Here is a 13,143-nt window from a genome sequence, read left to right as displayed (position 1 = left end):
TTTGATTTGATCTTAATCCTTCACTTTACTCCTCGTTTGCGTGTATACACTTCTCTACTCTTTCTCTTACTTTGCATGCTTCTCTCACACTCTATGATCTAGGTTAAGATTGTCTCTATTTAACAAGTTTCATAAAGATTTTTTTAGATGGTTCCATAATATCCTCTCCATTTGAATCATTGATCACACTACATAGGGATCCATCATCTACATCATTTAAATGTTTTGTAACAACCTCTACAATCTTTAAATGTTCCTTTGAAGTCAGCTTGTAAAATGTGCTACCTCAAATTCTATTCAATTTCTAACTTTTATGTAAACTCTGCATTGCTCAATCTTTACTATTTTCTAATGTTCAGCATTGTTGTTTCTCATCATGTATTGCTCTTCTGATGCTCGACATCTATTGTGCTCAGCACACACTATGTAACTCAACACTTTGATACTTGATACTTTCTCGATCGCTGATGAGCTCAACTCATATTAAAATACTTGGTGGCCATACACTTACTCAACTCCTATAGATCTTAGTACATACTTTTTTATGTACATGACTTGGCCTATGTAGAGTAGATCAGTCATAGTCATGAGCATCTAACTTTACCTTGTAAATGACTATGTGGTTGACACTAATAGACAATAATTGTTAGAGATACTAACAAACTTGTGCTTAGTACTTTGTCATTTGAGATAGATAAATCTATGATTCATAATGTGGGAGATGTGCCTAGACCTAAATTGAAGAGAAACCCCATTCAACCTTTGAAAGATGACCCTTTAGCCTCATTTTTGTAAGCCCCAAATGATGTCTTATATCCAAAGGACACCACTACTTGTTGTAGACACCTAAATCTAATTGCATCAATAAGTCATCATATTTAGTCATCTCCTAGGACATTATTGATTAAATATTTAATATTTAATTAATTAATCATCATCCCCTAGTTAATTAATTAATTTAATTAACTATAGTCCAATTGATAAAATCAAATGATCACCCAAAATCAATTTATCAATCAAATCCCAATTCCTCTATTAAATTGGGTAAATCATCAAATCTATTCAATTTAATTTCATACTCCCATTTTATTGGATAAAACATTTAATAAAATATCTAAAATCCAAAAAACTTTACTAAACCCTATCCTAACCCCAAATCCAACTCATTCACCCATACTAACCTCACTTAGCCTCCTAACTAACCCATCCCATCAAAGCTAAATCACTTACCCCCTAACCTCCCTTCTAACCTAATCCTAATTCCCTTCTACTCATGTTCACAATCATAAACATGGGTTAAGACTTGCTAACCCAAGCCAAAGTCAACAAACTCAACCATACCTCTTACATCCCCAAAATATCTCTTACACCTCTCTTAATGACTCTTACATGACTCTTACATAATCAAGCACCCTCATCAAGCATTTGACCAACCCTTATCCTATCTCATCCTCCTAGTGACAAGTGTCACCTCCCTATTGGTTCTAAATAAGCACAATCCTTTTGCTCCCTTTTGAGTGCATCCTGACCCTTCCACCATCTCATCATCTTGACATCTTGGCCCTCCATTCCTCCAACCCTTGGCCTATAAATTGAACCTCCTCCCTTCACAAAATAATCCACCTTTTTATGCAAAGTTATATATAATGCTATTTTGAGAGCTTAGAAACTACCAACATATCATTATAATCCTAAAATAACTCCATGACTCTCTTGTTGAAACCCTCACCCATGCACACACTTGGTAAAGACCCCCATCCATTGGAAGCTTGAGCATAATGTGAGCATACATCCCCTCTCATCAGGGACATAGCTTCATCATCATGAGAAGCATTTGAGGAGTTTACGATTCTTGGTCTACTTTCCTCCATATGGTTTTCTTTGGTCCTATCTTAAGTGTTAGCTTGTTTAGTATGGTTAAAACTTTTATTTAATAGTTAGTTTTCAATTTGCACTACTAAACTAGGTGATACATTTTGGCACGCTCAATGGGACTCCACATTTGGGTCAATCTAATCAATTTTTGAGTTTTTTGTGTTAACTAACCAAAGTAACCTTGCTTGCTTGTGTGTTTTTGTGATAAGTTTGCTTATCTTGTTGCAGGTATGTAGGTCATCCTTTGGAAATTGTGCTCCTAGTCATCTAAGCATTTTTCATTTTTGAACACTTCAAAAACCAACTTTCTACAATCTCATGACCCTAGGAATGCATCTATTAGAAGGTGAGAACATGAACCCACGACTGTGAGTTTGCAATTCATCTCAACCAATAGCTTCCATGATTTGCAAAACCTCTTTGCATCCTTGCTGGCCTTTTCTTCTGTGGGAACGCTATAAAATCCTGCAAGATCATTACTATTTTCCTATAGGAATGCACCTATTGTCTAGTCAAACTTGCAAATCGATTCCTACCATTGACCTCTCAAACCCGCCGAACTAATTTTTTGTGGGAACGCTCATAAGTATACCTACGAGATTGCTTGTCCACGGGATCGCACTATGTTTTTTAACCTGTGGCCTAAATTTTCATAGTTTTCACCAATTTTTGTCCTACTTTCCCACTAAACTTTTCCGCATTCCTACACCTGCAAGATCACTGCCTTAACCTATGGGTTCATGCTGTTAGTTGGTTTGCTCAAAATTTTGATAGTTTTTTGTGCAGGTTTCTATGTTGACATCTTTTCTGCAGGTTTTATCATCATAATTGTCTTTTAAAGGGCTTAAAATTGAACAAATTTTGCTTTTCATTTTTCATGGAATGAATGTTTAAAGATTAAAATTAACCATTGTGATGAACACTTCATTTTAAGGTGTTAAAGAAAATTATGTGCAAACACTTCAAATTTGGGGCTTAAAATAAACTTCATCAAATCTTGAATGCCCTAAAGGTTAAAACACTCTTATTCCCTCCTCTTTGAAGCTTTGCCATGCAATTTCCCTTTTTTTGACTTGATTTTTTTTTTGGCAAAGTTGTGAAGTTGGAACGAATCTTGGATGTTAAACACATGTGTTTTCAAAAATCATAGAGTAGAGCACTAAAGTGCCCAAATAGTAATGAACCCCATGTCTTATGTGTTTTGAGATTGTGCATTTTCGTGCATCTTAGACTTCTCTCTTTTCATGCAAAGTAAGACCTTTTAAATATGTGATGCATGTACCAAAAGTTGTTAGCAAGATCATCCCCAACAACCTAGGAGTGCTTCTAGTGAGTTCATCCACCTCTAGGAAGCACTTCCCTTTTGGTGAGAAGCTCAAACTGGTAAAAAGTATGGCTAGTATTTAAATGAGGGGAAATGTAAACTTTCTCATCCTATCTCTTAAGTTTGAGCAGCATGTTTCTGGGGGTAGCCTGAGGTGGGAAAACTTTCCCATGATTTTAGCATGTCTAGAATAGATTCTTAAGTGGATCACAACCAATAACAACCATTTAATGAGACTCCACATACCCATTTACAACCCTCTTAGTCAAAATTATCTCACTTATTTCCATGGCATGTTCATTCACAGTGCAAGAGAAACAACATTCCCCAAGATTACTCACCATTGTGCTCCCCTAGTAGAGGCATAAGGCCACTTGGGTTTCATCTCCAAGGGTTGTTGTTCCTGTAGAAGGGGAACTTCTATTTTTCATGCCTTTAATATTCTCTTATGTGTATCCTTTGTTGATCAACTCTTGTATCAACTCACCTCTTTGATTAAAGGGAAATATTGCACTAGAATTAGGAGACATCAAGTTGTGGGCCATTGAATAGCATATTGCAATAAAAAATCTAACCTTAGGGATAAAGTGTGTGTTTGAACTATTTTATTTTGTGATCAAGACCTGTGCAAAACATTTGTTGAACATACACAATTTAGTGGTTATTATCAAAATCCTTTTGCTAAAGAGATCAACTGTTTGTGTTTCTCAAAGTTACTTTGTCCTTTGAGAAATTGTTTTCTTATTCACCCTCATATTAGAAAAGAGAAGTTTTACCTTTTTCACCTTGAACAAAAGTTTTTAGCAAGTCCATTCGCAACAACTATTTGTCTCATTGGTCCAATCTATCCATTTGTCTCAAAAATTATGCTTGTTCTTTCAAAACACACCAAAAATCACTAAGTAGCTCCTAGTCACAAAATCCTTTTTTGGTCCAAAGTCTTGCTCTTTTTCAAAAATACTTTGCCATTTACCTTACTTGACTGAAAAGATCACATTTTATCTTTGAAAGACCTCACCTTCCCATATAAAAAAATTAGTTGTTAGCAAGCCCACTCACAACAATGTCTTTTATCTTGCTCTACCTTTTACCCATACTTGTTACCTAGAAATCCCTAAACATATCCCACAAAGTATAGTTACCCACAAACCCTTTGTTCCAAAATCCAAAAGTTTCTCTTTTCAAAAAAACCTTTTGCTATTAACCTACTTGACCGAAAATGTCACATATGTGCTTTCCTAGAAGATAGTTAGCCAAATTAATCTTGAAGTCTAAAACTTGTTATTTCTCAATTGGTTTATGTTGCAACCCAAGGTCCAAAAGGTATACTTAGCATAGTCACTACCTCCAAAACCCTACAGTTGTGATCAAAATCCCTTGGAAGTATCTCATGTCAGGCCATCCCAAGACTGAGTTTAAGAGGGTTAAACTTCCTCAAATACTAGATTATAAGGAAATTGAAGTAGAGCATAAGAAGCACACCCCCAACCCAAGGATTGCCAAATTAGATCAAATTGAGAAAGACAGAGCATAGGTAGCATTGCAAATAGAATGGGACTACAAAATCCAAAACCTAACTCTTCAACATGGTGTTAATATGAGCCTTATCAACAACTCTACTATTACTCATTCTGATTAGGTCCTTCCTTTTTCCACATACACTTACACACTTATAGGTTTATTCTCTCATCTAGGAACTGCAGTATCCCATTCAAGCATTTCAAGTTACACCATCTCCTCTCATCTTAGGTTGTTGAAGAAGAATCCTCCACATGCATTGTTAAAATCTTAGAGTTATTCCCTCACTCACTTAGAAACATTTTGCATCATATCTCTCATCATCTTAAGTATCCTTGAAACACAAAAATTCTATTATTGGTGTCCCACATCACCTTGAGCCAAAGGTTAGGGTCACACATTTCACATCACCATCACATTTCCACATTCATATTTTTAGAAAAACACAAGTCTCTTGCACTTAGCACCATATCATTTAGACTCCCCTAGCATCATACATATCTAGAATCATCCCTTGCTATATTTCCATCTTTAGAAAAATCATCCTTTCATGCCACCCACCACACGTTTTGGTAGGAACACATGAAAAAATGAAGATATGGATCCTAGTCAAAGTGGTAACACATCTCGAGCTCAGTCATACCCTGTAGTATCCATGACACCATCAGATCCACCACCATAAATCCCAAAAGAATTAGGATCATCTATAGATATTGAGGCATTCATGAACCAACTAGGTCATGCCACTATCATAAATGCCATCATATATCAAAACAAGGAAACCATCATGGAAAATTTCTTACGAGATAATGTTGGTGTCATTGAGTTTGGGAGACCACCACCTATAGACATAACATATCCTACTCACCCATTGTTTGGATGGAAACAACCTCAGGTAGAACTAGCAGACCCAAATATACCCTCGACTTAGGTGCTAGTTCCCATTCCATAGAACACCCATCCCACTCTCACTCAATCATTAGTGCATACTACATATCAACCAACCTCAAGTATACCATCTACATCTATTTCCATCACTCATTTTTCCACTCCACCAAATCCTCCATTTACATCCAGCAGCACTACATTTTTGCTTCCACCCATATCACATCTAGTCCATTTGCTACTCAAATACTGCCATTAGGGTCTAATATCCCATCTCCCATCCCACCAAAAATCACTATCAAACCCTTTTTAGCTACCCAAAGCTCTTCATCCACATTTCCTTTGGGACCTTGGAATATTGTTGTGACATAGGCACCTATCACTAGTCTTCCCCCTAGCATTACAGTCACATCTACACCTCTAACACTATCATCCACCACTTCACATAGCTATTCACTCCCACCCCTCACTAATTATTTCTCCATGCCACCTTTAGGCAATAGCCAAACCACCCTACCCTTGCAGTTCCCTTTGATGAATAATTTTTCACAAATTAACTACCTTACACCTGTTCCAAATCAGTCATACTCTCAAGCAAGCACACAACCCACATATATTGGGCATGGTATATATTCCTAGAGCATAGCACAAGCATTATCTACATTACCACCATTTTAGTCATAGTCTTCACACCAGCAGTATTCCCAAGCACCCACACAGAACTATCTCATAGGGTAGCAACCTCATAGTTATCTACCACACCAACCTCAGCAGATGCAACAGTATGCACAACCCACATTCCAGCAACCCATAGCATCCACTCCACCAATAATGCAAACTATTTTTCCACAAACACCATATGGCCATCAGAGTTCTCCATATCAAAATTCAGATTTTAGCACATATCCTACATGGGGGCACCTAGATCAGGGGCACTCGCTCCCCCACCTGTAAACTCTGAATGGGAAGAGATGAAAAATGCTCTCAAATCCCTCAAGGATGGAACAAACACCAAAATGTTCAAGTTTGAGAATGATTTCCCATATCCTTTTGATAGGACTATCATGATGACTCCATTTCCTAAACATTTTGAGATCCCAAAGTTTGACAAATTTAGGGGGAAAAGTGATCTAGTCACACATGTTAAGGTATTCTATATGCATTGTCAAGAGGTAGCTTATAATGATGTGTTCCTCATGTGGCTCTTTCCCAAAAGCCTAGCAAGACCAGCCTTGGAATGGTTATGTCATATCCCTCAAGGTACTATTAAAACTTTTACAGAACTTTTTGAGGCCTTTGTTGCTCAGTATACCCATCTCATTGAAACTGAATTGTCTATAGTAGACCTAGTCCACACTAAACAAAAAGGAGGAGAAAGTCTTACGGAGTGCTTACAATGCTAGAAGATCCTCACAACAAGGATCTCTTGTACCATCCATAAGCATCATCTTGTGAAGATATTCATAAACAATGCACACCCTAGCCTCACTCATCATATGGTTATGAACTATTTGTAAATGTGCAAGGAAATCAAAGAAAAAGTGATGGGCCTTGAGTAAGGCCTCATTAAGGGTGGTGTCATCAAATTGTACAAATAAAACACCTAGGACCAAGGTCTAAGAAATGAAAAAACTTGATATTGGAACAAAAATAAGAATACAGTGACAGATGGTGCCATCGACACTCAACAAGTTCATATTGTTGGGGCAACTACCAATGTTCCCACCACATTTTGCCAACAACAATCTTATCAACAACAATCCCCTATGTATCACTAGCCACCCATACAAGCTCATTAACAAGTACTAGTACATCATAATCAAACTAATTCTATCACACTATTGATAGGTAGTAAACCCCATGTTCAGAGGAAACCACAGACATACACCCCATTGGGGGAACCTCTTGATGCAATCTTTGAAAAATTAGCCAAGGATAACTTTTTCGGTATCCACAAATGCAACCCTTGGAGCCCAATCAGTCTAGAGCATCTTGGTACAAAGATAATGAATATTGTAAATTCCATCGTGTCAAAGGACACACTACCCTTAAATGCATGCAACTTAAAGATTATGTACAAGACCTCATTGACTAGAAAGAGATCATAATGGGGGCACAACCCTCACCTAATGTAGGATTAATGATGTATCAAAATGCTTTCCCTCCTCATAACTCAAACTTGGGAAAGGCACCTACAAACTCTCCTATCAAAAAACCTAATAATGCTCTAGGTAAATAAGGTGACAACTGAGATACATATCAAAATTATACCTCAGCATACTTAGACTATGGTAGCTTAATTGGTTACATATCACAAGTTGAGCCATCCATCAACATCATAAATATCAAAGGCCCAGACACTTAATGTGTAGTTGCTACTTGTCAGACACGACTCAATATAGCTGATCCACCTATATCTACAAAAATTATACCATGATCAGCACAACCACCTCCATCTCAAGCATCTCCATCAGAATCACCTTCACTAGGGCCACAGTATAACATCTTGAAACACCTTGGAAGCACACCGGCCCAAATCTCTATCCTGGATCTCTTATGGACAAGCCCACTTTATCAAGAGATCCTTGATAGTACTCTACATGAGTCATGCATCCCCTCTGACATAAATACCATAGAATTTCACAACTTGGTTGGGCATCTTTTGGCCTCATGTGCCTTATCCTTCAAAAACACTAATATCTTAGTTGTTGAATCCGATCACATCCTCCCACTTCGCATCACTATCATGGTTTCTGACTTTGCAGTTAAATGTGTCGTGATAGATAATGGATCAGCTCTAAACCTATGTACTCTAAAGTTCATCAAATAGACAGGATATACTAAAGAAGATATCATCAATGAGGTGATCACCATCAAGGCATATGAAAATTTGGAGTGTACTACTAAAGGAACCATCTTGCTCCCTATCAGAGTTAGCCCAACCACTCAAGAAACACTCTATCATGTAGTTGATCTTAACCTTCCATATAAAATCCTCCTCGGTCACCCATGGATTCATGCCATGAAAGCCATTCCATCCACATATCATTAGTGTGTCAAATTCCCACATAATGGAACTGAGATAACTATCCACATAGATCCTAAACCCTTTGCTTATTGCAATGCAGTTGAAGCTTCATACATTAATCATTATCCTCAGATCAAAATTGGCACTACCACGGCTAGTTTCTCTAGCACTTGCCACAATCTGAACACTATTTTAGCCTCCACTCTTTCCATAATTAAGATAAACTACCAAGGTTGTGGAAAGTATAGTCTCACAGATGCTTTTCCTATCAGCACTCTACCACTTGATCCACATACTCAAGGATGCCCAACACATCAAGCGCCTATATTGGAAACCACCTCTTGACTCCACCAGCTGGGCCCTACCACATTTGTCACCAAAGGTATCCTTGATGGAGTAGAAAATGCACCAGACATTAACACATGGCTATACAAAGAGCCACCTCCTAAAAGTGAAGTAGCTCTTGATCATTTTAAACAGAAATATCCCTGGTCACATTGCCTGGCCACGAAGCAATGGGATTATCAAGGAGGTGGTTTAGGACACTAGGAATTAGGTATAAGATAGCCTATAGAAGCACACCAAGGACAAAAAACCAAAGGCTTGGGCTATGGACTCCCCACAACTAAGGGCACTACAACGAAAGACCACACCTTTATGAACATCCAAAATGCTGTCATTGAGGTCAACGACATCCTTGAGGAATTTGAAAAGAAAGCTTATGATGATATTTTCCTTGATGAAATAATCCTTGCAGCCTTTGTGCTCTACCAATTATCCTTGAATCTCATAGACCTCCCCCTCGCTCACCCTGAACTCATAGATTGGAACCAACCAAGTGTCACTCATGTTGATGAGTTCTCTATCGAGCATGCGCTCCTTAAAGTCATGGGGGTAGATATGCCACATAAACGACCACTACCACCATCGGCATATGTCTGCAAGCTAGATCCTACAAGTTACTTTTGGGAGGAGGAAATCTCTAGTTGCAAAAATGAAATTCAAAAGAAAACAAAAAAGATAAAAGATAAAAGAAAAACATCCCATGGTGAAAACTCCTCTAGAGTACCATTGGGTGACTCAAAAAATGAAACAAAAATAAAGGACATATCCAATTGTGAAAACCTCTCAGAGGCACCTAAAGATGGAGATTTCATCCTCCCCCCACAAGAACATCAACCTCTTATATCTTCAATTTGGACAGAAGAAACTTGGCCTGTAAATATCAACTTGACAAAGATACCACATATCACATACGTTGTAGCCTCTCTACCACCTGAACAAGTATATCTTCTTATTGGGATTCTCCTAAAAAATGTGGACCACTTTACATGGTCATATCAGGACATGTTGGGGTTGGACCCCAAACTAGTCATACACCATCTGGTAGTGGATCCAGGGGCCAAGCCCATTAAGTAGACACTTCAAAAAATGCACCCCAAGGTGGCTTTATTAGTCAAAGTAGAGCTAGAAAAGTTGTTAGAGGCCAAAATCATTCGACCAATAGATTATTTTGAATGGATTTATAAAATGGTACCTGTTACCAAGCCCTTTGGTGATATTAGGATTTGCACCAATTTTAGGGATCTTAATAAAGCTTGTCTAAAAGATAACTTTCCAGTACCAAATATCAAAATGGTTGTGGATCTTACTGCACGTCATGAACTCTTATCACTAATGGATGGTTTCTTTGGGTATAATTAGATTCATATTGCAAAAGAAGATTAGCATAAAATATCATTCACTACACCTTGGGGCACATTCTACTACACCATGATGCCATTTGGGTTAAAGAATGCCAGATCAACCTATCAGTGCATGATGACGATCATCTTCCATGACCTAATCCATAAGATACTTGAGGATTACATGGATGATATTCTATTCAAGTCTCTCAATGCTTTGGATCACTTATCTCACCTTGAGGAATTTTTCAATCGACTAGCAGAATATTGTCTCATGCTGAATCCAAAGAAGTGTGTCTTTGATGTTACTTTAGGCAAGCTCTTAGGCTTCATTGTGTCATAGTGTGGTATTGAGATTGACCCTAAGAAGGTCAAAGCCATCATCGATATGGCTCCTCCTAAGACTCTTAGGCACCTTCATTCTTTGCAAGGAAAACTCCAATCAATCTAGCTGTTCATTTCTTAGCTTGCTGATAAGTGTCAACATTTCACTCATCTGCATAAGAAAGATCAAAATTTTAGATGGGACCTAGCTTGCCAATGCAACTTTGAGCTCATCAAGAAATACTTAGCTAATCTGCCTATTTTGGTTCCTCTAGTTGTAGGGCACCCACTCATATTGTACATCACAACTACTCCCATAGCATTAGGTGCACTTCTAGCACAACTTGACAATGCAGGAAAGGAAAGAGCTATTTATTGCATCAATCAAACATTAGTGGGCTATGAGCTCAACTACACATCAATTAAGAAGGCATCCTTAGTAGTCATTTTTTCCACCCAAAAGCTATGTCATTACATGTTGATTCATATTGTGCAACTAATATCAAATATTGATCCATTGAAATATATGCTCTCTCACATAGTACTCACTGGATGCTTGGCAAAATGGGTTATGCTTCTCAGTGAGTTTGACTTTTAATATGTTGACAGAAAGGCCATCAAAGGCCAAGCTATTACAGATCACTTAGCTAATGCACCCTTAGTTATAGATCACCCACTCATCATGGAATTTCTAGATGAACACCTCTATTTGATAGAAGAACAGTCACTCTAGAAGCTATATTTTAATGGCTCCTATACATCTCATGGCTTTGGCATGGGCATACTCTTAGTTACACCTCAAGGAAATTATATTCCTAAATCTTTCAAGCTACAATTTTAGTGTACCAATAACATTGCAGAGTATGAGGCCCTTTTTGCCAGACTCAAAATTGCCATTGAATGGAATATCACAGAGCTTTAGGTCTATGGTGATTCTTAGCTTATCACCAAACAAGCATTGAATGAATATCATACCAAGGATGAAAAGCTACTACCTTACAAAGATTTGGTTGATTAATTAGAGGAGAATTTTACTTAGATCCAATTCATATAGGTACCTAGACTCCAGAATAAGGCAGTTGATGCCATGGCTACTATTGGTTCTCTCTTGGAAATGCTGCACAAAGCTATGCAATATGAATTCTTGGTTGAGCAGCTACACAAAACTGCATATGAGAATGATGAATCAACATGGGTATGTATCTTGGCTGGTCCCCAATCTCCATGGTACCACAAAATTCATGCTTACCTACTAAATGGTATCATATCTCCTCACCTCACATGAACCCAACACCAAAACCTTATTCGTAGAGCTTCCTGTTACACTATCATTTCCCAAACCCTATATCATCATGGTTATCATGATACTCTCTCTCAATGTTTAGATCAAAATGAGGCTACGATGGCTCTCAAAAAGGTACACATTGGACTTTGTGGTGCTCACACAAGTGAAATGATGCTAGCAAAGCAGATCCTTTGGGTTGAGTAATATTGGCCTACTCTAGAACATGATGAATGTGAATTTGTGAAATGATGTTTACCTTGTGAACAACATGCTAATTTATTCTGGGCTCTAGCACAGGAATTCCAACCCATTGCACCACCATGGCCTTTTCACTACTAGGGGTTTGATCTTGTTGGTCTTATTGCACCACTTTCTTTAGAAGGGCACAAGTGGATAATCACTATCACTGCCTATTTCACTAAGTGGGTCAAAACAGTTCCCCTTGTTATTGACATGGGAGTTTAGGTGTCCAAATTTATCCTATATCATATCATATGTCACTTTGGCATCCCAGCCACCATTTTCATAGATCATGGGGGAAATTTTGAAAACCTAAATATGGAGGAATTGTGCACTTCCCTTCACATCCATCACTTCTTTTCTAGCCATATTTCCCACAAGGTAATAGTCAGGTAGAGGCAACTAACAAAACCCTACTTCGAATCCTTAAGAAATTTGTCAATGACTTCAGCTATGATTAGCATTTGCAAATCAATCCTGCCCTATGGGCATACTGCACTTCATTCTATAAAATCACTAGCACAACTCCATACTCCTTGGTCTATGGTGCTAAAGTAGTCCTACCTATTGAGGTTGAACTCCCATCTCTCCACATCTCTCTATGAGCTCAAATGTCCGATGAAGAGTATAGAGTGGCTTGACTTACTCAACTTGATCTACTTGATGAAAAAAGGCAATAGGCCTACAACCACCTCATGGTCTATCAAAGTTTCCTCCAATGCAATTTCAATAGAAAAGTCCATCCATGTAGTTTCCAAGAAGGTGACATGGTCCTTAAAGAGAATATGAAGGTTTAGGCTGACAGAGAAAAGAAAGGTAAGTTCAAGCCCACACGGCTTGGTCCTTATGTAGTCATGGCATCTTTTGGCTCAGGAGCTTATTAGCTATCTACCCTTGAAGGCAAAATCCTGAATGATCCTACCAACATTATTCACCTCAAGAAATTCTATACCTGAGGGGAAAATTTTGAAGATAAAAA

The sequence above is a fragment of the Cupressus sempervirens genome, chromosome 6 (genome assembly GCF_028749045.1).
Source record: "Cupressus sempervirens isolate cs-2001-9-10 chromosome 6, ASM2874904v1, whole genome shotgun sequence".
NCBI classification, from domain to species: domain Eukaryota; kingdom Viridiplantae; phylum Streptophyta; class Pinopsida; order Cupressales; family Cupressaceae; genus Cupressus; species Cupressus sempervirens.
The sequence above is the reverse complement of the archived record's forward strand: the minus strand, read 5'-3'. Positions refer to the sequence as shown.